The following is a 26,770-nucleotide window of genomic DNA, read 5'->3' as shown; positions in this document are numbered from 1 at the left end:
TGACTGTAGAGAACCTTGTTTCTGCAGGAAACCTAGCTCGCTGCACGCAGTCTTGTAGACATTTTTGCCTTTGCCCTTGAAATGCTTGCAAAATACTTTGCTCGCAAAAGCTGCAAGGAGAGAACGTGCCTTGTGCCTTTAGTTAGCACAAAAGGCAGCCTCAGTGAAACTCTTAGGTTAAGCAGTAAGTCCTGGAACCCAGAACGACTGTATATTTCGAGAGGGCAGTTCATCTTTTCCCGTACTTGTTTGCAATTCAGTTACACCACGATTCAAGTAATTCCCCTCCTCAAACGGAAAAAGAGGAAAAAAACCCAACTCCATTGCAATAATTTATCTTCCTCTTCTATCTTCTGTTATACGTTAGGGCATAGAATGCTCTTATACATCTCCTTTAACAACCACAAACCTTAAGCCATGTAGCTGAAATTATTGTATCAACTGGATACAGTTCCATATTGCCTTAAACCTCCTTGTTTTAGACACACTAACATTTATGCCAAATTGCAGATTATTCTGCAAAGATGGAATTGCATGTTTGTGTTGTATATTTAGTATGAACTTTTTTTTTCAGAACATAATGTTTCTTAGTTATCAAAAGCAGTTGGAAGATGTTTGCAAGACTATGAATATAGAATTGCTGCTTTTATATTTTAACTGCAGATTGTGAATTTCACTGCCTTATATTATTTATTTCTGAAACAAAAGAGGCATTTTTCAATAAAACTACTGAAAATTTGACATGGTATGTTTTTTTTCTTTGAATGGCCTTTTGGAGTGTTCAGGCGGTTGTCACAACAAACAAGTTTATATCCTTGGATACGGTTACAAATCTTGCTAATACTATTAAATTATGCTAAATAACTTTAAATTTTTAATGATACGGTGAAGTCATAGAGAATGTTGAGAGCCTTAAAAAGCTCAGCAGATTCCAAAGGCTTTATTGAGAATGTAGAGGATGTGTGGGTTGGTGGAAAAACAACGAGGTATCCTAGGGGACCACAAACAACCAAATAATCTTTAACAACCCACATGATTTTGATTTAATCACCTTCCTATACCATATTTTACCCAATAACATGTTTAATGCAAAAAGGAAAATTCCTTAATGGAAATTTTTACATTTAGTTTTAAAAATTTTCTAAATGTAAAAATTTCCTTTTGCACTTTGGTGAATTCAGTAACTTCATCCTAAATAGCAAAGAAAACAATGTAAATGCTGGTTTGAAAGAACCAACATCAATCGAAGGAGAGAGGTGGTGATAAAAAATTTGCTTCAGAGCAAAACGTCTGAGTTAAATACTTCCTGGAGACCAAGATCAAAAGGAAACGACAATAAATGAATGCATTGTGTTCAGGAGGTTTCCAGCAGATAGTGCTAAAGTCATAGCATTCCCCAGTACCTACATTTAAAAAAAAATTTTTTTATTATTATGTTCAATTAGCCAGCATATAGTACATCATTAGTTTTTGATGTAGTGTTCAACGATTCATTAGTTGCGTATAACACCCAGTGCTCATCGCCACACATGCCCTCCTTAATATCCATCACCCAGTTACCCCATCCCACCCCCCCTCCCTTCTGTAACTTACATTTCTAAAGTTAGAAGAGACCACTGAGATCATCCCAGTTCAATTCTTTGCTTTATGGAGAAGGAAACAAACTCAGCTAATTAGTATCAGAACAAGACTAAGACTCTAGGTCTTGTGGTTCTTAACGCAGTTTTATTAGGAAGTACTCTCCCCTTCCCCTCCTGGGAACACTTATACTCTCCAGGCAGGAGCTTTCAAACCTTACAGTTTATGAATTTATTCTGATTAATCTTCTGATTCATTTGGGTTTCTGATGCTCCTTAATGAAGAGCCTTTGTATCAGGAGACTGAAGACAGGTTCAGTTCCTTGTCACTGACCCAGCTGAGTCCCAAGACCACATGAGTTTGGGGCAAAAAGGAATTCCATCTGCTCTCACTGGCTCGATGTGGGTTTGATTTTTTTTTTTAAAAGATTTTATTTATTTATTTGACAGAGAGACACAGCGAGAGAGGGAACACAGGCAGGGAGAGTGGGAGAGGGAGAAGCAGGCTTCGCGCAGAGCAGGGAGCCCGATGCGGGGCTCGATCCCAGCACCCTGGGATCACAACCTGGGATCACGACCTGAGCCGAAGGCAGAGGCCCCTGTGGGTTTGATTCTTGACATCAGCGATGCCCTGAATTAACTACCTGCTAGTCTGTGCTGGGAGAAGGGATGAGGGGCCAAGGGTTCTAACTAGGGGATAAGCACAAAATTAATATCTAGCGGAGCTACATGTTGTGATTTTTATTTTCATAGTATATCTGCTCCTTAGTTTTGGTAAATCTTATGTTAAAATTATTTCTGTAATACCTGATCGAGTGGATACGGACAAGGGATAGGGAGAAGAGGCCAGGTAGCCCGGGTTTAAAAATTAATGGTAAAACCCCACAAAATCAAACATGTGAGTGCTGGTTTATTTATTCAGACTCACTTTGGAGGAAACATAGCACAACCTGAAACACTTATTCTAGCTCTTTAAATTTTAAAGTGTTATAAGAAATTCATTTTCTATAATTTGTATTAACAGCTAGTTCTCTTATTTTTAAGAAACTAGTCTGAAAAGTCTGAAGGGATTGTAGCTTCGAATGAGGTCTACTGTGGGAGATATTTCAAAAATTTAAAAATAGCACATACATAGATACTAATTTCTGAGCATTCTTATAAGAATATTTTGTACAGTGGGATTAACAATTTTTTAAGTAAGCTTAACAGGTGGCTGCATGTATATTTTCTCAGATTTGTGAGCGTCTGTTTTTGAGTCTGTAAAGAATTATGCTGCCTATGGGATTGCTCAAACTTGCATTAAATTTTTGTACAAATAAGGTGAATATAATTGTTTCCAAGTATTTATGATATTTTACATATATTGTACTGTATTTGGCACATTAGGTTATGTCCTCATTTAGTTTTTTGTCATAATTTCTCCATAGTAAAAGGGACTTGATCATACTACCCTCATATGGTTTGAGTGCCTTATAAAGAGTAGCCACTTGGGGCGCCTGGGTGGCTCAGTTGTTAACCTGAGCCTTCGGCTCAGGTTGTGGTCCCGGGGTCCTGGGATCGAGCCCCGCATTGGGCTCCCTGCTTCGCGGGAAGCCTGCTTCTCCCTCTCCCACTCCCCCTGCCTCTGTTCCCTCTCTCCCTGTCAAATAAAAATAAAATAAAAAAAAGAGTAGCCACTTATATAAAGAACAGCTGTGGTAAATCTTTTATTTTTCAAAGGCAATCCTTTAAATACAAGTTAACATTGATCCCTAAGTCTCTCTATACTTGAGGTTAGAAGATGAATTTAAATGTGAATCTCTAAATGAACATTTATTAACCTTTTCACTCTTAGATCTGGCTGCTGAAGTCTATTGGAAAAATCACATGGACTTACTTTCAGGGAATGACCTACGTGTGGTCACTTACAGACTGTCTCCCATGCTGATGTCTTACCTGGTTCTTTATCAGTACATCCAGCAGTATATCCCTCCTTGAAGTTCTACAGACAACTCAAAATTAACACATTTGATATTTACTAGGATTAGAATTCAGCTGTGACTAACAGAAAGTCACAAAACAACAGTCGCCTAAACAAGTAGCAATTTCTTTATTTTTCACGTTTAAAAAGCCAAAGACCCAAGCTCTTGCTATCTTGCTGCTCTTCTGTTTGTGGTTTCCATGGCCCAGTTAAATAGATAATCCAAGATTGTTAATCGAGCTCTGGCTATGGTGTCCATATTCCCCTGCAGGAAGGAGAAAGGGTGGAAAAAAAACCCCGCCCTTCCATTTAAGTACACTTCCTGGACGTTGTAAACATAACTTATTTATATTCCATACCATTAGCCAGAATCTAGTCATTTGGCCGTATCTAGCTCTAAGTGTGAAATGTTACCTTTATTTTGGGTGGCCATGTGCCAAACTAAAACCAGCTATTCTATTACTGTGTAAGAGGGGAAAGGAATACTGGTGGTCAACTCAAGGCTTCAGTCTTTGACACAGTGTCCAAATCTCAACATGTCTCTCCATAAATCTAATTTCCTCCATTGTCCGCGCCCCCCCCCCATCATCAAGTTCCTCAGGCCAGAAATTTGAGAATGACCTTAAACTCTTCCTTCCTTCATTTCTCACATCTAATCAGTGAAGACTAGCTGAGTGAACTCCCACATATTTCTGAATCACCCTCATGACTCAATTGTTACTACTCAATTTTAGACCCTTGGGATTTCTTGTCATGACTATAATAAATGGTCTCTTAAAGGGTCTCTTTTCCTGTAGCCTTGACCCCCCCTCAAATAAGTCTTCAGATTCCAGAGTGATTCAGCATGTTGGAAATAGAGACCCAAGAAGATGTATATTTTATTTATTTATTTATTTTTATTTTTTATTTTTTTAAAGATTTTATTTATTTGACAGAGAGAAACAGAGAGAAGGAACACAAGCAGGGGGAGTGGGAGAGGGAGAAGCAGGCTTCCTGCTGAGCAGGGAGCCCGATGCGGGGCTCGATCCCAGGACCCTGGGATCATGACCTGAGCCGAAGGCAGACGCTTAATGACTGAGCCACCAGGAGCCCCAAGAATATGTATATTTTAAATATATTCTTCAGGTGAGTCATAATGATCAGCCAGAATGGGAAACTTTTAACACCTTCTGTCTTTGGCTTTCGATATATTTTTTATGCCAAAACTATATTTTTGGCCCAGTCCTTTCTTTTGAACCTTTAGGCACATACATCCAAGTGCCTTGATACATCTCCAGTTGGACATTTTACAGGCATTTCAAATTCAGTATGAACAAAGTGAAATCCCTCACTCCTTGGTCCACCCCAGTTTTTCTTTTTTAAAGACAAGTTTCTTGTCTTTGTGAGTGATACTCTCTCAATGGCTTAACTTAGAAACCTGATAATTAACTTTCCCTTCCCTCACCTCCTACGTCCCATCAATCACTAAATCCTTTTGATTCTCTCTCCTAAGCATCTTTCAACTGTTCACCTCTCCCATACCCCCATTGCCATTCTTTCCCTCTAGGCCCCATTGACTGGTCTGGATTCCCCAGAAGTCTTCTATCTGGTCTCTTTCCAGCCACTTTTTCTTCACTCCAATCCATTTTTCTTACAGCTTAGCAACCAAAATGATTTGTTAAGAATGCAAATCTGGTCACATCACTACATTTCTTAAAAATTTTTAGTGGTGTCAAGTTCAGAAACCTTATCAATACTCATTAGTCATTTGGTTGGTAAGCCAGCTAGGACAGATGGGTCTTGGGAAAGAGACATCCATGAGGGAAATCCTGTGTTGACCATTGACCTCTATGTGGGGAAGGGTGGCCCACATGTTAAATAGTTGTGGCCCACAGTGTGAGACTGCAGGGCCACCCTGAACATGCTGGCTGATCTAATAATGCACTTGTTGGAGGAACTGTGCATTGGGTCGGGGGGGCACTGCAGCAAAAAGAAACACACGGCTGCCACAGGGTGCTGGGCTTTACTGTGGGTGGTTTGGCTGCACACCCATGTGCAATTAGAGCCAAAGCTTGAGCTAGAAAATTGGAAGTAGAGCTGAGATTAGAGAAGAATGTGAGGTTGTTGGCTTTGGGGCTGAGAGATGAGGTGAGAGGGCCGGATAATAAGTTGGTGACCTTAGCATGTCATTCTGCAAAACAAGGAAGTTGCAAGCTGCTGTGGATGAAGGTGAAGCATTGGTGACAAAGCCTCATTGGGACACGAAAGGGTGCAATCCCTGGGAAAGTGAGGCGAACAAAATGGAGGATGCTGTAGTGATTGACAGTGGAATGGATGAACACCCCATGCCTTCTGATGCTTAATACAAAAGAAAGCAAAAGCATAGCAGCAACAACCCCAGTCAGTGGGGCAGCCCCCAGTTCATGATGAGAGAATATACTCTCACTGAGCTTATTGCTATAGCTGCCAAGTCCCAGCAAAAGGCCAAGGGAAGTATCCAGACATAGTACAGCTATGAAGGTAGGGGAGAAGGGGTAGGGGGTGGGAGGGTGGGGGGGTGGGAGTGCGACGGGACTGCGTTTTCTGACTCAGCAGGAAGCAAAGAAAATGAGCAACTTTCCTACCCACCATGGCCTCCAACAGCACCTGTGCTTAGGGGGTTCAAGGCACTCACTACCTTATAGACTGGATTATTCTAATCTGCAGGGAGGCTCGGCCCAGTGAAGGGGGTTTCTCTTCTCCCTGGGCATGTGTGAACCCAGAAATTTCTAAAGGAGGTACAACAAATTCCTAGGGGGTAGGGAGTGAGAGAGATCATATATGCCCCTGTCTTTGAAAGCCCAGACCAGGTCACATTCACTGTAGGAATGAAAGCCATGATACTCCAGTCTGCCCTAGTACCTGGTATGGATGCTGATATCTATGCTGAGCCTAGCTGTGGGACAAGACATTTATGAGATCGAGCAGTCCATTGCTGATCTGGGGGAAATAGACAAATCCTGGGAATTGGTATGGTTGTGGGAAAAGCCCGAGACAGAGAGGGAGCTTGAAAAGTCAAAAGAGAATTTATTTCAATCAATTGTAAAGTACAAAAGTAACCCAGAAGCAAATGTGGTTTGACTTTATTGCTGCCGAGGTCTCACTTGAAAAGACAGACTGAGAACCTAATAATGTATTGGCCAGCCTATGGAAAGCCTTGAAAACGAACAACGGTTCAGACCTGCCCCACCTGCCCCTACTATCCCATATGCCCCATCAGCTCCAGCAGAGGCCTCAGGGATGCAGTCCTATCAGGGGTGGGACCACCCACACCTCGGGGAGAGGATGAAGGCCAAGATTGCCTGTAGGTGAGGGCTATGCGGGCAATCAGAGGCTTCACATTGAGCACTATTCATTGACATCCCAGAGATAAACAAAAGGTGATGGTTCTCATTGTCACTAGAGCTGAATGTACTCTAATACAGGGTCACCCTTAGAAGTTTTTTGACCATTTTAGTACCATCGATGGTTACGATTATGGGTAGCAAGTTCCCTTTGACAATGCAATTTGGACATTCTCTTCCATAAGAATATAAGGCTTTTATCTCTTTAATACCAGAGAAAACATTGGGAATGGACATTTTACAAGGTCAAACTCTGAACACCTGTACAGGTGAATTCCACCTCTGGGTTATAGTCATCAAACCAGTGCTAAGGAGAAATGCCAATGGGGAACCAGTAAGAATGGCAACAGTCAAATGATATAAATTGCCTGGGGGACATAAGGAAATCGGAGAATGGAACCAAGTGGGTATTGCACTCCCTGGCCATTGTGCTTTCAACTGCCTGGTAGTGCTGGTAAAAAAGCCAGATAACTCATGGCGGAAGATTATGGACTACTAAGAATTCAAAAAGTATTATTCTCCATCCATGCATCTGTGCCCAGCATTGACGCCATCTTAGATATAACTTTGCCATGGTCCTATGAGTGTGCCACATTGTACTGGACTTAGCAAATGCTAAAATGCAAAAATCTATCTGTCTTGGAGCTGCCTGAGACCAGCCTTATAAATAAGTTCTCTTGCTTATTGAATCTGCCACCTACCAATCTGGAGTGATCTGCCTCTCTTCGAGATCTCCTTGACCTCTGTGTACAGAGGCCAGTTTCAGATTTGACCTGGGAATTTCCTGATATTTTGAACCAACACCTATACTTGTGAATTCGAGGCAATGTGAACAATAAAAAGTAGATAATTGAAAGGATGCCTGGGTGGCTCAGTCAGTTAAGCATCTGCCTTCGACTCAGGTCATGATCCCAGGGTCCTGGGTCCTGGGATCGAGTCCCACCTCAGGCCTCCTGCTCAGCGGGGAGCCAGCTTCTCTCTCTGCCTGCCACTCCCCCTGCTTGTGTCCCCCCATCTCTCTCTCTCTCTGACAAATAAATAAATAAAATCTTTTAAAAAAAGGTAGATAATTGGCTAGATTATAGGAAACATTTCATGTTCTCTTTTTCAAGGTTGATAACTGGAAAATGAGAAATAGAGGTTGTTCCAAAGTCTCACTGAGTTATTAATTCAAAAAGCCTCAGGTGTTCAGGAAATGCCACAGAGAAGAAAGGATGTTTTTATCTTCTTTCATTAAAAAGAACTCTTTTGTCCAAACCACTCCCTCCAGAACCAATACCTCATAGGATGGTTAGACAATGGTGTTTGCTATGAAATTGATGTTTTGTTGAGATAACTGTAGTCAGTCATTGGAGCTTTTGATTGTAGTTAAAGTTACCCTAAATGGGATGAACCAAGCACGTAAAATGGGAAATACCTTTAATCAGAACATTTCCCAGGGTTGCCAAATCAAAGCAGATGTGAGATATTTATCAATTTAAATTTCTGCTATTTATATACCTCAAAGCAAAAGCTACTGAAACATGTTTAAGGTCAATTCCTTTGAGTGGAGCTCAACTAACAAAGAGAATTTACACATTTTTCTTCTATATATACCTTTAACTTTACATTTTCTTATAATATGTATTTTGTTTTTCTCAACCTCTCATTTCTTAGTTTCTCAGCCAGCAATATTAATCTTAGAACAGAACGCAAAATGTAATTGATGCAAGTGGACATATTAAGTTAGATTTTAAGAGAACGTCTAATGAAGTTATAAAATATTTCCCATGGATATTTTAAAGACAGGAAATAAAACAGACATGTAAGCTCTTTTGTGCCTGGCATGATGCTAAGTGCCTCCACTTTGGCATTCTTGAAAGTATTATTATCCCCATTGTACAAATGAGAAAAAAACTTTCAGAAAATTAAATGACTGCTGTGGTCATACAGTTAGAAAAGAGAGGGGGCTTCCACTCTAAGCCTTTCTCCTATGCTGTGTTGTCCTTACCTGTGGGGGTGTTGGCTGAGTTCGGTCTACAAGTCATGATGCAGTCAAGAGTGCAAACTTTGCTCTCAAATAGACCTGGGTTTGAGCTATAGCATGGGTGCTTTCTCACTGATATCCTAAGAAGTTAGTTTACCTCTCTGATTCTAAAGTTCTGAAAACTTGGGCCGTATGCCTACCTCTAGAGTTGCGGGAACATTAATACCAATATTTATTATATTTTTGGCCATATTAAAAAATTAGGCCGGGGTGCCTGGGTGGCTCAGTTGGTTGAGCCTCTGTCTGGGGATCAAGTCATGATCCCAGGGTCCTGGGATGGAATCCCTCAATGGGCTCCCTGCTCAGTGGGAGTCTGCTTCTCCCTCTGCCTCTCCCTCAACACTCTCTCTCTCTCTCTCTCTATCACTCTCTCGCAAATAAATAAATAAATAAATTTTTAAAAAAGGCCAGATACAAATCCTGTGAGAAAGTATTAGAGAATATTAGTTATTCCAGCTCAGGCAAGGTCATTCAGTTCACTTTTCAGCTGAAGCTTTCTTACTTTCTCTTCAATTTCCATTCCATCATGTGAAGTTTTAACACCTGTTTCTCCTTTTACATGTTGATAGCTTATAGTCCCTATTTTCATTACTCTTCTCAATTGAGTGAGAGGAGAAAATTATGTGAACATGTCTAGCACATTGGTCACTAAAAATAAATGCTGTCTCTTTCCCCACAATAGCTCCGGTAAATTGGTCTTAATGTAGTGATTGGATTTCTCAGTGCTTCTTGGGGATCCTGGAGAAAGCTATTGTAAAAGGTTTTAGTAAAGCTCTTACACCACAGGAATTTAATGTTCCCTGCCTTGACTTAACCAGATGGAAGAATGTGGAGGAGGAACATGGTAGGGTTGCATAAAACAGGGAAACTCTGGGAATAATTTTTTTTAACCTCTATCAGAATTTGTTAATGAGGAGAGTTTCACAATTTTTAAAGGTATTGGAATTATGTCTTTCTTAAATAACATTGTGTTCTTAGGTTGTGAAGCCAAGAGTTACATTTTAAGAATAAAATAAGAAGGGAAAGCAACTCACCCAGGGCTTGGCAATGCAGTAATGGAAAAAGAAAGGCTCTGGAGCCAGGAAGACCTGGATGCAAGTCTGGACTTTGCCACTTACTAACTGCTTTGGGAAAGTAATTCAACTTCTCTGAACTTTACTTTTCTTTTTTTAAAAAAATATTTTTATTTATTTATTTGACACAGAGAGAGACAGCAAGAGAGGGAACACAAGCAGGGGGAGAGGGAGAGGGAGAAGCAGGCTTCCTGCTGAGCAGGGAGCCTGACATGGGGCTGGGTCCTGGGATCATGACCCGAGCCGAAGGCAGACACTTAATGACTGAGCCACCCAGGCGCCCCTGAACTTTACTTTTCTAACCTATAAAATGAGTGTATCTCCCTTGTAATGTTGTATCAGAAGTAATACGTGCATAAACACTTGATATGTATTAATTTACTTTTAATCTAATGGAAATTCTTAAATGGGTAGAATAGCTTTTTCAACATTTGATACAGGGCTTATTTCCATGCAGATGTTCTGTCATTCATTATAATGAGTGGGATACCAGCAAGCTGTTAGAAGAGAGGGAAGGTACCAGAAAAAAAATGTAGTTTTTTGCACAAACTCTTTTACAGTATGTCTAAATTGGAGCTGACTGGGAATTCCTCTCCTGTCCTCAAGTTAATCAGCTATTTAGCAGAATTATCTTTGTCATGGCATATTTCTTGGCAGAAATCGATCTTGAATTTAAAGGACTGTCAGTGAAGTTAATAACTACCTTTAAAATTCACATAAGAATTAGATACCATCATGTTCGGGAAGCATATGTTCAAGAAATGATAGGTCTTGTTACTAGTGGAAATACCTTAAAAGACCTATCAATTCAGACAATGGCACCAAGGATTTAATTATATTTACTATCCAAACTGGATGCAATCTAATTGTTTACTGTGTTTTATCTTGAGTATTTTGAGAGCTTCCTCAAATTGGAATGAATTGTTAACTGAATTATTCCTTGGACTTCCAGCATATTCCATGTGTAAATATTCTGATCTGCAGATAAATAAAATGTATGTCCAGGAAATCACTTCAACAAATTTAGAGCTTAATAATTTACTTGTGAACAGAACAAATGCCTCTTGGCCATCTCCTCACACACTGACAACATTCCACTCTTTTAGAATTGAATAAAAAATAATAACACATATCAACCAGGAGTCAAAACACCCTTTGATATACTGTGGCTTGCAGCTGGGCAAGAGGGTCACTCAGACATCTTGGACACAGAAGCTTCATATGGGTTTTGTTTGGGGTTTTGATTCTTGTGGGCAGGCAGCCTTAACCACTGAGTACTTTCCATGTGAAATCCAAAGTCTCTTCCTGGATCTTGTGGATAAGGAGAAACTTCCTAAAACGTTGGCCCAACTTCTCATTAAACCTTTGGTCACTACTGCACTGAAAATGACGAGGCACTTGTACACTAATTCTTCAGTGAAATCTATTAAAGAGATTATTAAAATTGAGTGTGATAAGATGATAACAGCTGAACCACCAGATTGGCAGTGTGGGTGAGGGGCAATGGGGGATTCGTAGGAGGGCATCTTCTTGAAGAAGGTTATGCTTGAGCTACGTCAAAAAAGAGAAGAAGACTTCCCTTTTATCACTCTCAAGCATGGTGCTAATTCAAATATCTTTTGTAAAACGTGGCCTCATTATTCCTACAACATAGTGGAAAAAAATAGTATGGAGAAAAATTACATTCTATAAAGGCTAAGGTAGTCTTTACTGTGATAGAAAGTGATAGATCCTTGTTTTAGTTCTGATTTTTAATGAGTAGTCAACCTTTAAGTTGATTCACTAACATTATTAATAATATCAAACATTTATTAAGTGTTTTATCATGTGTCACTATGGTGCCAAACATACATAGGCATTAAATGAGTTAATACATGACAAGCACTTAGATCAGTTCATGCCACGTAGTGAATGCTCAAGAACATTTTTAGCAATTATTGTTATCACAAATCTACTGTTATATACAACCTATTATATAATGGGTATGTGGACAGAAGTTTGAAGTGACTAAATAATATACTCAGGATCACAGAGTTAGTAAACAACATATTTGGGACTAGAATTCAGGAATGTCTAATTCAGAGCCCAAACTCTGAATCATTATGATATACTCTCCAGTTTATTAAAATTATTTTCTAACAACCTGTAAACGAAATTCATATTTAGTAATGGTGGAGAACATGAGCTCGTACACATTACTTTAACCTAGACTATTGCCAGTCAGTTTTTTAAAGCCCTGATAACATGTTGTATACTGTAAAGAACAATTTATTGATTAGTGGGATTTAAAAATCTCTAGAGATAAAGCAGATATGCATAAATAGGGGGTACAGATGTACCAGGAATCAGATAATCCTGGTGAGAGAAAGTTTCACTGAGCATGAAAAATGAAATTGTGTTGGTGTAAGGAATCATATAGTGGGGAGAAGTCAGGCCACCATGGGAGCCAGTAAAGGCAAGTGCCAGCCCCTGGGAGAATGCATAGTCCCTAGATTATATTGGGGATTTATATGGGTTTTGTCTTCTGTCATTAGGTTTGCATAAAGTAATTTGCCAATCAGCCACATTTATCAAACTCCAGCAAAAGAGCAGATCTTGGTTTTGCTTTTGCTTACTTATTTACTCTCTCCTCTTTCTTCCAGTTGTTTTTATTTTCCTTCATTCCTTTCTCTTTCAGCTCCTGTTATATATTCAGGATATCTCAGGAAAGAAACTCAATTTGCAAGCCAAAAAAAAAAAAAAGAGAGAGAGAGAGAGAGAGAGAGAATCTGTTTTGAAAACCATAGTCTTCACTCTCTTGGGAACTGGAGTGTCCTGAGATGGAACCATGGGAGCCAGATTTATCTTGAAGAGAAGGAAGACTTCTCTTTAGATTTTCTTCTAGGCTGGGGCTAGTTCACTTCTGGAGATCTAAGTAGGTACCTCTAATACTCACTCCCAAACCCATTCCCATTAAACTAAATTTTTTTTTTTTGAAATTCACAAATATGTGGAAATCAAACACATATAAGTAATCAATAGGTCAAAGAAGAAATCAAAAGAGAAATCAGAAAATACTTGAGATTAATGAAGACAAAACCTGCCAAAATTTGAGATGCAGCTAAAGCTAAACTTATAACTATAAATGCTCATATTAAAAAAAGGAGAGAGATCTCAAGTCAATATTCTAATCTTCCACCATAAAACACTAGATAAAGAAAAACACACTAAACCCAAAACAAGCATAAGGAATAAAATAATAAAGATTAGGAAAGACATTATTAAATTAGAGAATGGGGGTGCCTGGGTGGCTCAGTAGGCTAAGCATCTGACTCCTGCTTTTGGCTCAGGTCCTGATCTCAGTGTTGTGGGATCAAGTCCCATGTTGGGTTCCGTGCTCAGCATAGAGTCTGCTTGGGATTCTCTCTCTCCCTCTCCCTATGATCCTCTCCCCACTTGTACATGCTGTCTCTCTCTTTTTCTAAAATAAATAAATAAAATCTTAAAAAACAGAGAATAGAAAAAAGCAGGAGAGAAAATCAACAAAACCAAAACTCGATTCTTTTAGAAGATAAACAAAATTGACAAATCTTTAGCTAGACTGACCAAGAAAAAAAAAAAAGACTCAAATTGGAGAAATCAGGAATGTAAGAGGGATATTACTTCTGACTTTTAGAAATTAAAAGAATTATAAAGAAATAATATGAACAACTGCATACCAACAAATTAGATAATTTAGATGAAATGGATACATTTCAAGAAGGATACAAATTATCCAAGTTGACTCAATTAAGAATCTGAATAGACCTATAGCAGGTGAAGAGATTGAATTAATAATCAAAAACTACCACAAAGGAAGTCCCACACACAGATGTCTTCACTGGTAAACTCTACCAAACATTTAAAGAAAAATCAATACCAATTTTAACAAATTCTTCCAGAAAATAGAAGTGAAGATAACATTCCCAATTCATTATATGAGTCTGGTATTATGCTGATAGCAAAACCAGACAAAGATATCAAAGGAAAACAAAACACTGTAAACCAATATCTTTTATGAACATACAAGCCAAAATCTCCAACAAAATACTAGCAAACCAAATTCAGTAGCATATAAAAAGCATATAAAAAGCCACGACCAAGTAGGATTTATCCCAAGAATGCAGTTTATGGTTCAACAGCTGAAAATCAATTGATGTAATACACCACATCAACAGAATAAAGAACCCAAAACCACACAATCACTTCCATAGACCCAGAAAAAGCATTTGACAAAACCCAATACTACTTCAGGATAAAAACATTCAATAAACTTGGACTAGAAGGAAACTTCCTTAATTTGACGAAGGCATTTACAAAAAACCTCACTGCTAAAATCAAACTTGATGGTGGTAGATCGAATCTATCTGTACCCTACGATGAGGAACAAGACAAAGATGATCACTTTTGCCACTTCCATTCACATTATTTTAGAGATTCTAGGCAAGGAATTTAGGAAAGAAAAAGAAATAAAAGATTTCCAAATGAGAAAGGAAGAAGTAAAATTTTATCTATTTGCAGATGCATGATGTTATGTATAGAAAAATCTTAAGAAATCTACTAAAAACTATGAGAACTGGTAAATGAGATGAATAAGTTTGCAAGATATAAGATCATTATACAATAATCAGCTGAGTTTCTGTATACTAGTAATGAGCAATCTGAAAATTAACATGGAAAAATCCAAAAAGAATAAAATGGGAATAAGTTTGACAAAAGAAATACAAAACTTATACTCTGAAAACAAAAGAAAATCTTGAGAGAAATTAAAGAGGTCCTAATTAAGTAGAGAGACATCCCATATTCATGGATTTGAAAACTTAATATTGTTAAAATGGGAATTCTCTTCAGATTAATCTGCAAATTCAACACAACCTTTATCAAAATCAAAATGGGATAGAGAGTGCTCTAGACCAACAGGAGGTAAAGAAGTCAGGAACAAAGGAAATTCCTTTTTGATGAGATGCAAGGATGCTTTTAGTAGTACTTGGAACAGTGCAGCAAGGGCTGCGTTTGACTCAGTGACGGAGTGCTGAGGAAAAGTGTTAGTTCACCAGTTGGGATGTCTTGTGTTGACCACACATTCAGATCTCCATCCAGCTTTTTCTATGGAGCCTCCTGTGGGAAAGAGCAATAAAATTTTTCATGTGGGCCACATAGACTCTCCTAGGGAGGCTCGTACTTCAGAAAGCACATGGCTTATCAACTTGAACATCATGATGCTAGATGATTGGCCAGAAAACAAGAGTCTTAGAGCTTTTAGGAGTGTTTGAGATCATATGCTCTTTTTATAAGTGAGATTGTGCAAGCAAGGTGAAATTTCAAGTTAAGTATTAAGCTGACGTTTTTTAATGGGAACGATTCATATCTCTAGTGGTATGAATTAATTATATATACCTTCAAAAATAGTTCATTAATTCACAAATATGCCTCAATAAAGTGTGCTGGTTATTCTCCTTTTTCTCATCCTTCAGCCCTAACCCCTAGATCTACTCTGTGCTCTTGGCCTCTGGAACCTAATGTCTTAGGAAGAAATCACCTGGGATCTTTTCCTGGCTGGCTTTAGTTTGGGTTCAGGCAGGGAGAAGCACCAGCAGGAGATCAGAGGAAGGGGGAGACAACTTATTTTGATGTCTCATCTCTGGCAGTAGCTATGTGCTACCACACTGTACCGCCTGCTGGGAGTCTTCCTCTCCTCAGCTCCAAGTCTCCGTGAGCTCTGACAACAACAACATTGATGTTTTCTTCCCAGGTCTCTTCACTGCTGGGGGTGGTAATGCCTTCCTATTAGCAAGTTCCATTGCTAGTTTCTGGATGCTTTACCATTCTTAGTTTATTTTCTTAACTTTTTCACACCTTTGTAAACCTTCTCTTTATTAAAGCCTTATCTTTAGCTCCCTTCTGGAAAAATTTCTTTTTCTGAGGCTCTGACTGACACACAAGGTGTCAAAATTTAAGAAAAGAACACCGATTGGAATTAGATTGGTGATGAGCTGACTCAGTGGTCCCTGGAGACAAGGCTTTAGCTTTTCTGAGCTTCTAGTTCACCTCATGTAAAAAGAGCAGGAAAGTATCTTCTGACTCTAAACCAAACACAACATAAATGGCGGAAAGAGAAAGTGGCAGAATGGATTAGATGACAAGCCTCATGGTTTTTCGGTAGTGGAAACAGATACAAGAACTAACAGGCTGAAATCATGTGAAATCAGGGGAAATTTTATCTTTGTAAGGGAGGAATACTAAGAGAAAATTCGGTCTCAGGCCACACATAATCGAAGGCTGGATTTCCTTTAGATAAGGAAAACTGATACACTGGCACAGCAAGTTGGGGAGACCTGGAATTTTAAGGAGTTCATGTAGGAAAAGGCAGCCTTTTCCTTGATTCCCAAATGCCATAATTCAGGAGAACTAACTCACTGACAAGATATCAGTGGGTTGCCATCATTGCTTAGCACCACGTGCTGAGGGGTGCAGCCTGAAGGTCCCCGAGTCCTTACAGACTCTAGCTTTAGAAGGCTCCAGGCGCACGCTGGGTCAGAGTCTTCATTCAGTTCTCAGACTTTGTCAAATTCAACTTGCATGCTCCTAAGGAACTCTTTTTTTAATCTTACCTTTCCGTTCCTAGTCCTCAGGAAGCACAAAAATGGGTGGTTTAAAAATAACGATTACTTTCAGTTTTATTAAAATGCAGACAAATTTTCAATAAAACCGGATTTATTCATTAGCCTTACAGCGCTCTGCTTTCCTGGAGGGCTCGAATGGGCTATTAGAACTTCAGAAGGCTAGCTGCCAAAATGTCAAATGTGGGGATGAATGAGAGAGTATGGAGGAAAAGTAAGCATAGAGAAACGAATGAAGAAATTGTGGAGAGAAGGAAGGTATTTGTAAAGAGATACACACAGAGAGATTGAGAGCTAAATTTTGCTCAACAACGGAAAGAGGAATGATGGCTATAATATATTAGTTTATTGACTAACTGTAGAAGAAAGGAAAACCATCCCTGTGATATTTGGAGAACTTTTCATTGAATATTTAACTTGGAAGTAAAAATCTCCAACAGAAATGCTGAAAATGAATTGCAAAAACACGATATTCATATAAATATTGGATGAACGCATTTACAAGAAGGCTTAATGGTTGTTGTCTAACATAATTTGGTAAATTTTGAAAATCTGAATAAATGGAATAAGATCCACCACTTGATTTTGTTCATTGTTGTCCATTCATCATGAGAAAGGAAAGGGGTCAACAGAGATGAGCATAGGCATTCTCAGTGAAGTATGAACAATCATTTAATTGATGTCTGTAATTGGAATAGCTTCTCTAGGAATAAGTCTCCTCAGCTTCCAAAAATAAGGAATGCTCCCTATTACACCAGTGCTATATGTATTTCTTTTTGAAGTTCTTACAGCCTTTATCAGTTATGTTTGATTTTATTTGGGGTATTCTTTTTTCCTAGCCAACATTGTCTGCACATAAGTTTCCAAGGAATCCTTCTTTCAAGAACAGCTTGAATCAATTCAGCTTTGGCATATCAGAGCAAGACCTAAATGTCTCATCCTATTAGTATGTCATTTTCTGGCATGTATACTATCATTATTCATGGCATTTAATTCTGTGGTCATCTTATTTTTCCTTGTTGCTTTATCCATAGCTCTTGTTCTCTCCAAAAACACCAAGAAATTATCTTGTGAAAACCAATAGAAAGCCTAATTGTTAGTGTAGAAACCATTAAAACCTGGAGATGTAAGGAAGAAATGTATATGGGTAAAACATAAAGGAAGAAATTGGTGGACCAATTCTCTAACTTCTTGTGGATGTGATTAAAATATTATTGTCTCTTGATATTTATCATGGATTATAAGGAACTTCTCATGATTATTTCCATAAAATGCTAGAATAAATAGCTTTATAAAACTGTAGACCATAAATAATTTCTGGTTATTCCTATGCTGAATGAAATGAATTTCTTGAATACCCAAGTGCCTCAAAAGCTTAATTTATAGTTTCCAATGATCTTTTAAATGATGAGCTTTAATTATGATTTTCAAAGGGCTTTTCACTTAAAAATTTTGATGATACCCATTGACATTGATAAGTCCTTCAGCATTTCATCTGTAAGTGAGCAAATGTAGGCAGCCACAGTGGCTTCAAATATAATGTATAATATAGTCCAGCACACAGTTAAGCTGAAAGTCACATTGTACCCATCATATATAGATGATGTTGAGTATTTCTTTTGGTGTTTCATTCGTGTTATTGCCGTTTTCACTTGAATTCTAATGATTTATCAGTTCAAGTAAATACTGATGGTAGACCTTAGACTTCCCTACACAAGTCCAAAAGTAAAGCTTTAAAACTTAGGCTCATTTTGTGGGTGGCAAGATATACCAATGAATTACTACCTTTGGGATTTTACTATTTTCTCTGATAAGAACATTGCAACATAACTAAGCGATTTGAGTTTCCTAGAGGAAAGGCATTCCTGGCAGATGGAGCCCCTTGTAAAAATCTGTGAAGGAACATGAAGGGAGGGAAGGGAAGGCTGGGAAGGCACAGGGCTGGGTTTGGAGAGGGAAACAGGAACCAGATGGTGGAGATAGGGTCTTGCGTCAATCTGAGAAACTTAACTTTTGTCTAAAGGATGAGCATGAAGGTGATGTCGAGAAAGGATGAGGGAGATATTTACTCCGAGTGATACGTGATCAGAAGTGCCCATTCATCCAACCTTGCCCACCCCCCCGACCCCCCCGCCTCCATTGCTGTGTCTTACAGTCACTGTGGAATTCTTTCCTCCAGTCATTGCCTGGAAAAGAGAGGCAGCCATGAGCTGGAGCAGAGAGAATGAGACTGGTGTTTTAGAGTTCCTTTCTTGCCTGGGGGATGGCTACTTCGCTGAGTTTAAAGGGGAAACTAAACATGCTTATAAAATTTCTGTTAGGCGACTTGGCAGTATATTTGTTTGTATAGAGTCAGTAGACCAGATGAGCCACAGCTCCTCCTCCTCATGCTTCTCTTTCTTTTGTGCCCTTTGCTGCACTGAGGACACATTTAAATTTCCTAACTAATTCTGACTAAATGGAAACTCAAATCCTACAGATCCCAACAGAGGTATTACCTTGTTATTAAAGGATTTTTCTTCGATTGTTCCTCATTCTCCTTTTTCTTTAGGATTAGGTAGGTGGAGACTTGTGAGAACTCTCTTGAGCACGCAGCTATGTTCACTGTTCAGATGGGTAATCATCCTTCTAAAACCAATCTTATTGTCAAGGAACGAAAAGGGAGAAAATAGGAGACAAGGAGATCCAGTTTCTGCCTCAGGCACAGTGTGTTCTCATTTGAGAATGTATTAAGATTTCCAAACTGGATTACTGTCCCAGTGGTTGATATTTTTAGATTATACTGATATCAGAGAAGTTATCTGAAAAGTAATTAAACAAAAGAGCTTCTCAATCCACACTAATGGAAACCCATATTATAGACATGTGTTATTATTAAAACATAGTAGGCACTCAAATATGTTTTGAATAAATGATTGAGCAAATATCCTCCTGGGAATTGAAGGACTTATCTTATAAACATATGGTGTTCCAGTTTAAGGACTAAACTATTTGGACATGTCCCTCTGTGGGATTTTCACAGCTTTGGCCAGATTTTGTTTTGTTTTGCCTGCTTCTGTTTGCTTGATAGTGAAGATTTGAAATCTGAGCCTTTCCAAGGGCAATTCATCAATCTTGAGCCCTCTATTTCAACAGAGTACACTTAAAATATGTTTTTTATTATTAATTAATTTATTCAGAGGCACTGCGTCAGCCTCTTTTGATAAACTGATGAAGTAAGACACCCGCTGCCCCTCACAAATTCTTAGTTTATAGCACAGGATAATTTCTTAGAAAATATCAAAGTAACATCATTTGGAAGACAGGTCAAATGGCTGGCAGTCAATTAGCTATCTAAGCCCTTTATCTGAATAAATTTCCAGAGTTCTCAAATGTGGCACAATTTAAGAGTTCCTTCCTGTCTGCCTATAAATGTGTTCAGGTTTCCCCCCCTTAAGAAAATCCCACTTTAGACACTTTATCTCATTCCTTCCTTTCACTGCCAAACTTCTTGAGAAACGTCTTTGCCTGTTACTTTCATCTTCTTGCCATCAACTTCAGCCATAATTCCATGGAACATGGCCGGCATTCCCATGACTCAGCTCAAGTGACTCTTTCGAGGCCACTGAAGATCACTGTATACAAAGGCTTTTTTCTTTTTCTTTTATTCTCTTTGATGTTTGCTGCATAAGACACTTTTGGTCTCCCCCTCTTTCTTGAAATTCTCTTCTCTTGTTTCCCATGATATTAGCATGTTCTGTTAATTCTGTTATTTGAATGGCTGCTCTCTCTTGCCTGATGGGTCCACTCCCCTTTGTTTCCTGAATATGTGGTTACCTGCAGGGTTTTCTGACTTGCCTTGTTTCCATTTTTCCTTCTGCTGGTTTTAGCACCTTGGTTTTCCTTCAGAGAATCAAAATCTGTGTCATCTTCAGTCCATTTGGTGCCAGAGGAGCTGACCCAGCAACTTGGTGTCAGAGCTCAGCACCTGGCCGCGGCCTCTATAATCAAGTGTGTTCCATCCCATTCCTCACCCCTTTGCTACCACAGGGATTGGTTACGGGATGGTTGTATGATCCAAACTGAGCCAATCAGAGTCAGCCCCAGAACATTTGCTGGAACTCTGGGGAAGGAAAGCTTTTTTTTTGGTCTCTGGCAGAGTTAACGTTTTAAAATACAAGTCTAGTTACAACTGCAGGTGACAGTTCTGCGGTGCAGGGTGTCAGGGCCAAAGCAAATGAGTGTGTGCTCAGGACTGCAGCGGCTTGGAGAGAGGCTTTTGAGCCCAAGTGGTGAAGTTTGAACACTTCTTACCTCTGTATAAATATAATTTATGTAATTGCACATTCATATAACTTAAATTTTAATAATTTTAACAACTGATTCACAAAACTCCTGAAGATTTAACAATTGACTCCAGTTTATGGATGCCTCTAGTCTGACTCTCCGTTGATGTTTCTTGGATGAATTCATTATTACTATGATGGCTGCCAAATGGTAATTTTTTATAATTCAATGGTTCCTGCTACACTAATGAGTTGGCCTTTTAACTCTAAAGGACAGCTTATCTATTTATTTTTGTATGTATGTATGGACTCACTGATATTTTTATTCAATAGGTTAGAATCTATTAATGTCACAATTTATTTTGATGCTTCTGTCATCCACAATCTGGCCAGAGAGGAGCCCTTCAAGCTGGCATCTGTTACCTTTTGACATACCCTCATAATTTTTTTAAGACTTTCTTTTAGGATTTTTAGTTACCTTCTGGTACCAGAAGATAATTCGCTGTATGTCTACAAATTGTTTCCATCTCCTGTGTAGGTTACTATTGTCCCACTGCCATTGTTGCCTACAACATGGATACCCTCCTCACTGTACTTGGGTCCCCACCGCTCACTGCAGGGCTCTGAACGGTCGCTCTCTGTCTACTTGGGCTGCGGCCCCTCTCTCCGTGCATAGATGCCCTCCTCCTAGGCTTTGGCTCTGGCATCCACCCCCACCTCAGCTCCCCCGTGTGGATTTGATCACTACGTAGTTTATGCTTTTACGCATTCGTTGACTCAACTTCGTGGTTGTTTTGTTAAGGAATATTTCATCTATGTCAGGTGCTGGCAAGCTTTGTGAAGGGCTATAGCATCAATATTGTTGATTTGTGGACCATGTATGTTCTGTTGCATCTTCAACTGTTCGCCTCTGCCATAGCAAATGGGTAAATGCGGTTATGTCCCAATAAAACTTTATTTACAGATAGCTGGCTCACAGACTGTAGTTTGTTGACCCTCGATCTGTGTTCATGAGGTCCATAGTTTTGGTCGCTAGTTTTTTTTAATATTTCTGTTGATTTTGGTATCAGGGCAATGCTGGTTTTATGAAATAAGTTAATAAGTTATCTCTGTTATTTTCTGGAAGAGATTGTACAGAATTGGTATAATTTCTTCCTTAAATTTTTGGTAGAATTCACCTGTGAAACCAACTGCATTAGAGTTCTTGATCAGTCTACTTTCTGTCACAAACTGGGCTGTGGAGGCCGGGAGCTCATTTCATAATAAGCAGGAGGGGTGCTTGGTGAAATCTCAACAGTGAATCCTTCTCTGACCACCTTTTTTTTTTTTAAACCAAGTAGCTGATTACCAAAATACTTTTTTGGTGGGTGTACAGTGCCCAATTTTCTCTGAAATTCTTAGATGAAAGCTTGATCTATTTAGAATATAAAATAAACGAAGTTTCATTTTTCTAAATTGAAGAAAATGTAAGAAAGGAGTTAAGAATCTATCTATATATTAATCCCTTTTTTTAATCTCTCATCTATCTGAAGATGTAGACCCTAGCAAGCAGAAAACATAAAAGACATTCTGGCATACTTTTTATTACAGAGGTAGCGATATATGTGACACTCTAATGTTAGCATCTGAACTTACCATGTGTTGAATTCTTATAGCGATGCATCATCTCACAGCCACAAGTCCTGTCATCAGGTGATGTTACTCCTGAAATATTCCAATGAGAGGCCAGGAAGTCTAGGTCCTTCATATAGTGCTGATCGTTTGCCGACAGCATGCACAGACACATGGAGTGATTACTGGCCCAAGTGGAGACCAGCACAACACTCTTGCTCCCATGCAGCCAGCAACACAATTTGACCTGCTGGAAACAAATAATGCTTAAAATATGTTCACCTGGCCTACAATAACCTTAAGAACGTTCATTTTCCGTACTCTGTGTCCCTTCCCAGTTAATTGTCTTTTTCTATCAGGTGCTATAATGAAAGCAGCCAAGAAATGGGCTCACAGGTTTATGTTGACCCTGAGGATACATATGTTTGTAGTACATTTGGGTCCTACAAACAGATTAGGAGAAGCCAAGTCTCAAATTAGTGACCTTTTTGTTCTTAGAAAAGATACATTCCCTAGCAGTGAATGAATCCCTGTCCTTGACCTCACAGCCAAAGGCATGTCTGTGCCATTTGGTCTGTCATTTCAATGAGATGTTTCTGTTCCATAGACTGTGCCAAAAGATACTATGTGCTTCCTTAAAGCATTATCAGCCTGACATCGACTGGTAAGGCAGATGTTCTTCTGGGTATCTTCCTTTGTCTCTTCAGGGCCACTGCGCCCCCCCTTCTCCACCCTGCTCTACGGACAGCAGGGGGATTACATTTATAGTCTCTCTTGCTCTCTGGTTTTGAGTTGGATTTGGCTAACGGGGAGGCACCCCTTCTTATAGGTTCTCACTGTCTGGTTATGTCCTTGTGCTGAGGGTCACAGCTCCTGTAAGCTGGTCTTCTCCATGTAGCTCTCTCTTGGTAACCACCGCCTCCCTTTGCCTCTTCAGGCATAGGCGTGGTAACTGGAACGACTAGCCCTGAAGATCTTGTGGTTACCTTATACCCTGCCCATATCTCTGCAAAGAGTTATTTCTTAAAATTTTCATATTTTGGGGGAGACTGGGTGGCTCAGGCGGTTAAGTAACTACCTTCACCTCAGGTCATGATCCTGGAGTCCTGGGATCGAGTCCTGCATTGGGCTCCCTGCTCAGGGGGAAGACTGCTTCTCCCTCTGACCCTCTCCCCTCTCATGCTGTTTCTCACTCTCTCTCTCAAATAAATAAATACAAGCTTTAAAAAAATAAAATTTTCATATTTTCTTTATTTGAGCATACCATCTTTTTCCAGTTGATATCTAGACTGATACCAAACATCATTACAACAAATATTAAATCTTTTTATTTCTCTGGTTGTCATGCCATAATACTTCTTAGCTTGGTTCCCATAGATTGAAATCAACTCATCAGAAAATTCCTGTGGGCAATAAAAAAACTGGAAAGTCAAACTTGTATTTCTAGTAGGCAAGTTAGTTTTGTGTATCTGCAAGGTTAATTGAATATAAGCTGGTTAAAGCTTGTTGCTCCAAGGTTCTGTTTTGTAAGTTTTTGGGGTGTTCTTTAATTCTAACTATATATACCTGGTTTGAGATACCTTCCTCCTAGGCCCCAATTTTTGCAATGAATAGAAAGCGCAGATCATGGATTGTTTTCAAAAATTTCTGTTGAAAATTTCTGAGAGCTAGGATCTAAGAGGTCTGTATTACATTTTTTCCTCTCTCTGTTAAATACATGGAAAGTTTGGTTGAAATTTCTTCTTTACTACTAATTATTAGAGAGCTTCTGTTAGGTCATACTTGGGCAATATTTTCGTAAGTAAAATGTTTTGAATCACATGAAGTCTTAGATCAGTCTATCAGTCTGAGTGACCTGGTTTGAGAGGCCAGATGACAATGGTGGGGACATATGTAGGCAAAAGTACAGGTGAAGTTTTAAATAAAAAAAAATATTATCAGCGAACAATGGCATTTATATTGCTTTTAGAATATAGTTGTATTTTTAAATTCCTAAAGTAATAACATAGCAAATCAAATATTAGCCATTTCCTTGCTCTTTCTCATCTATAGATCCTCTCTCCCGACTTTTTGAAATTAATGTTAACCATTTGGTATGTCCCATGTTTTCTTCTGCTTAACTACAAATATACTCAGACACGAAGACTTTTTTCATTTTAATATTGTACTACACACATCACTTGGTTCTCTTTTTTATGTGAAAAGAATATAATGAATATCTTTTCAGTTCACTACATATTGATTAAATCTATTCTTTTCAATAGTTGTAGAGTACTCCACAAATTGTCTTGTGTGATGTTATGACAGTTTATCCAACTCCTCTTCTCCTGATAGGGAGGCAGGTTTACCTTTTACTGGTACAAACAGTGCTGCAGAAAGCATTAGGGAACATTCACTTTTACATATTGGTCTTCTGTGGATAGAAGTTTAGATATGGAGTTGTTGGATCAAAAGTTAGACACGTTCGTAGTTTTGCTAGATATGCCACATCACTTTCTATCAATATATCAACTCATATTCCCATCACCACTATGTGAGAGTCCCAGCTGGTACTGGGGATTATCAACTCCTAATTTCTGCTCCTCTGGTGAGTAAAAAATGGTCTCTTGTTGTTATTTCTTTATTTTTCTTTGCAATTTCAAGACTACCAATGAACTTAAGCACTTTTTATATGCTCATAAGCCACTCTCATGTTCTCTTCTGTGTTCAGTTACTTATTCTTTCACCTTTCTAATTGACAATTTGAGGGGCTCTTTGTTTATAAATATTTACCGGTGGTTAGTCTGGAGGGTTGCAAATATTTTCGTCCAGTGAAAAAGTGCAATCTTTATCACAGAAACATTTTACATTTTAATGAAGTCGAATTTGCCAAACTTCTCTTTTGGGAATTCTGGGGTTTTTTGTCTTTCTAGTGAAGGTCTACAAAAATCCTCTGTGTTTATATACATATATAAATTTATATATAAAATTAGATCCTGCAATATGTGGGGTTATGTTGTAGCTCTCTTGACTGGGCAGGAGGGGGAGGGCCCACCTATGCTACTCTTAAGTTTCCAGTTTCTTCGGTTGGGAGAACCTGGGAGCCATCTTCACCCTCAGCTATGAATGAATCCCATTCTCTGTGTGTAGCATGGGAATACTCCACGCCTTGTACTGGCCTTGCTCTGGGGGTGATCAGCTCTGTTCACTCACCTCTTGGTTTGAGCACTGCTTAATCACAGAGCTTTTAGGAATTGTTGCCAGCTCCTCTGGTCAGATGGGTCCAGAAGACACTCTTCATAGTGGATGGGGCTGATTCACCTCCTTGCCTGTACATGGGCCAACTGGGCTCTTGAGCCAGCAAAATTCCTTATTTGAGGATCTGAATCAGGTAGATCGGTAACTTGTCAAGTTCCATGGTCAGAGTGAACCCCTGTTCTGGTTCTGCCGATGAACAGAGCTGCTGGTTGGGATTAGTACTTGGGCACTGCAGGAATGAACTCAGTCTGCCAAAATCCTTGTGCTCCTTGTGAGAATTCTCTTCCGCTCCTCTGTCAGTCAGATTCCCGGTGGTTGAGCCCTGCAGATTCCTAGGCAATCCCTGTGGTGTGAGATCACAGCAGGGGCTCCAGCAAAGCACCTCATAATGCTGTGGTGGCTGGATGTCCTCCCCATGTTTTCTTTTTTCCACTGAAGGAATCAGAGGCTCAGGGGAGACCTCTTTGTGTGGTATTGAGCTATTTTGTGGGTGGGCAATGTGGTCAAACCTACAGTCATTTCTTTTACACTTCTAATACAGCCTGTCTTAGTCTCTGTGGTGCAGGAGTACTTTAGACTCACCCTGTATTCTAGGATTCTCTCAGTGGTGTTTTGTTCTTGAGTAGTTGTTAGTTCTTCTTGTGAGGGAGAGTGAAATCAGAAACAGCTTATGTCGCCATTTTGGTGACATCATTCTATTCCTTTTGTTGTCTTTCGCAGTCACATTTTTTGGGGGCATGTGTGTGGAACAAACCACACATGCAGAGCTTTATGGATTAATTTAAACAACATGAGGGAAGTGTCCAGACCTTCTTAGTTATAGGATCTCATTTATTGAATTAGCAGCAGTAACCATCACTTTCACTGAAAACTAATTTTTGCTCTCCATGGTCATGAGTTGTTTTTTTTTTTTTTTTAAGATTTTATTTCTTTATTTGACAGAGAAAGACACAACGAGAGAGGGAACACAAGCAGGGGGAGTGGCAGAGGGAGAGCAGGCTTCCCGCTGAGCAAGGAGCCC

At 39.2% G+C, this 26,770-nt stretch overlaps 1 long non-coding RNA gene across 1 annotated transcript; it reads right to left on the bottom strand.

Moving 5' to 3' along the window:
- Window positions 1-3,667: 3,667 nt before the first annotated feature.
- LOC141374850 (uncharacterized) lies at window positions 3,668-26,042 on the bottom strand. Its single transcript, XR_012381997.1, has 3 exons — window positions 25,705-26,042; window positions 22,537-22,759; window positions 3,668-3,802 (listed from the first exon to the last, which is right to left on the bottom strand). It is a non-coding gene; the product is annotated as an uncharacterized lncRNA (long non-coding RNA).
- Window positions 26,043-26,770: the final 728 nt, after the last annotated feature.

The sequence above is a fragment of the Callorhinus ursinus genome, unplaced genomic scaffold, assembly GCF_003265705.2.
Source record: "Callorhinus ursinus isolate GAN/ISIS: 27379988/994484 unplaced genomic scaffold, GSC_fseal_2.0 scaffold22, whole genome shotgun sequence".
Classification (NCBI taxonomy): domain Eukaryota; kingdom Metazoa; phylum Chordata; class Mammalia; order Carnivora; family Otariidae; genus Callorhinus; species Callorhinus ursinus.
The sequence above is the reverse complement of the archived record's forward strand: the minus strand, read 5'-3'. Positions and strand labels throughout refer to the sequence as shown.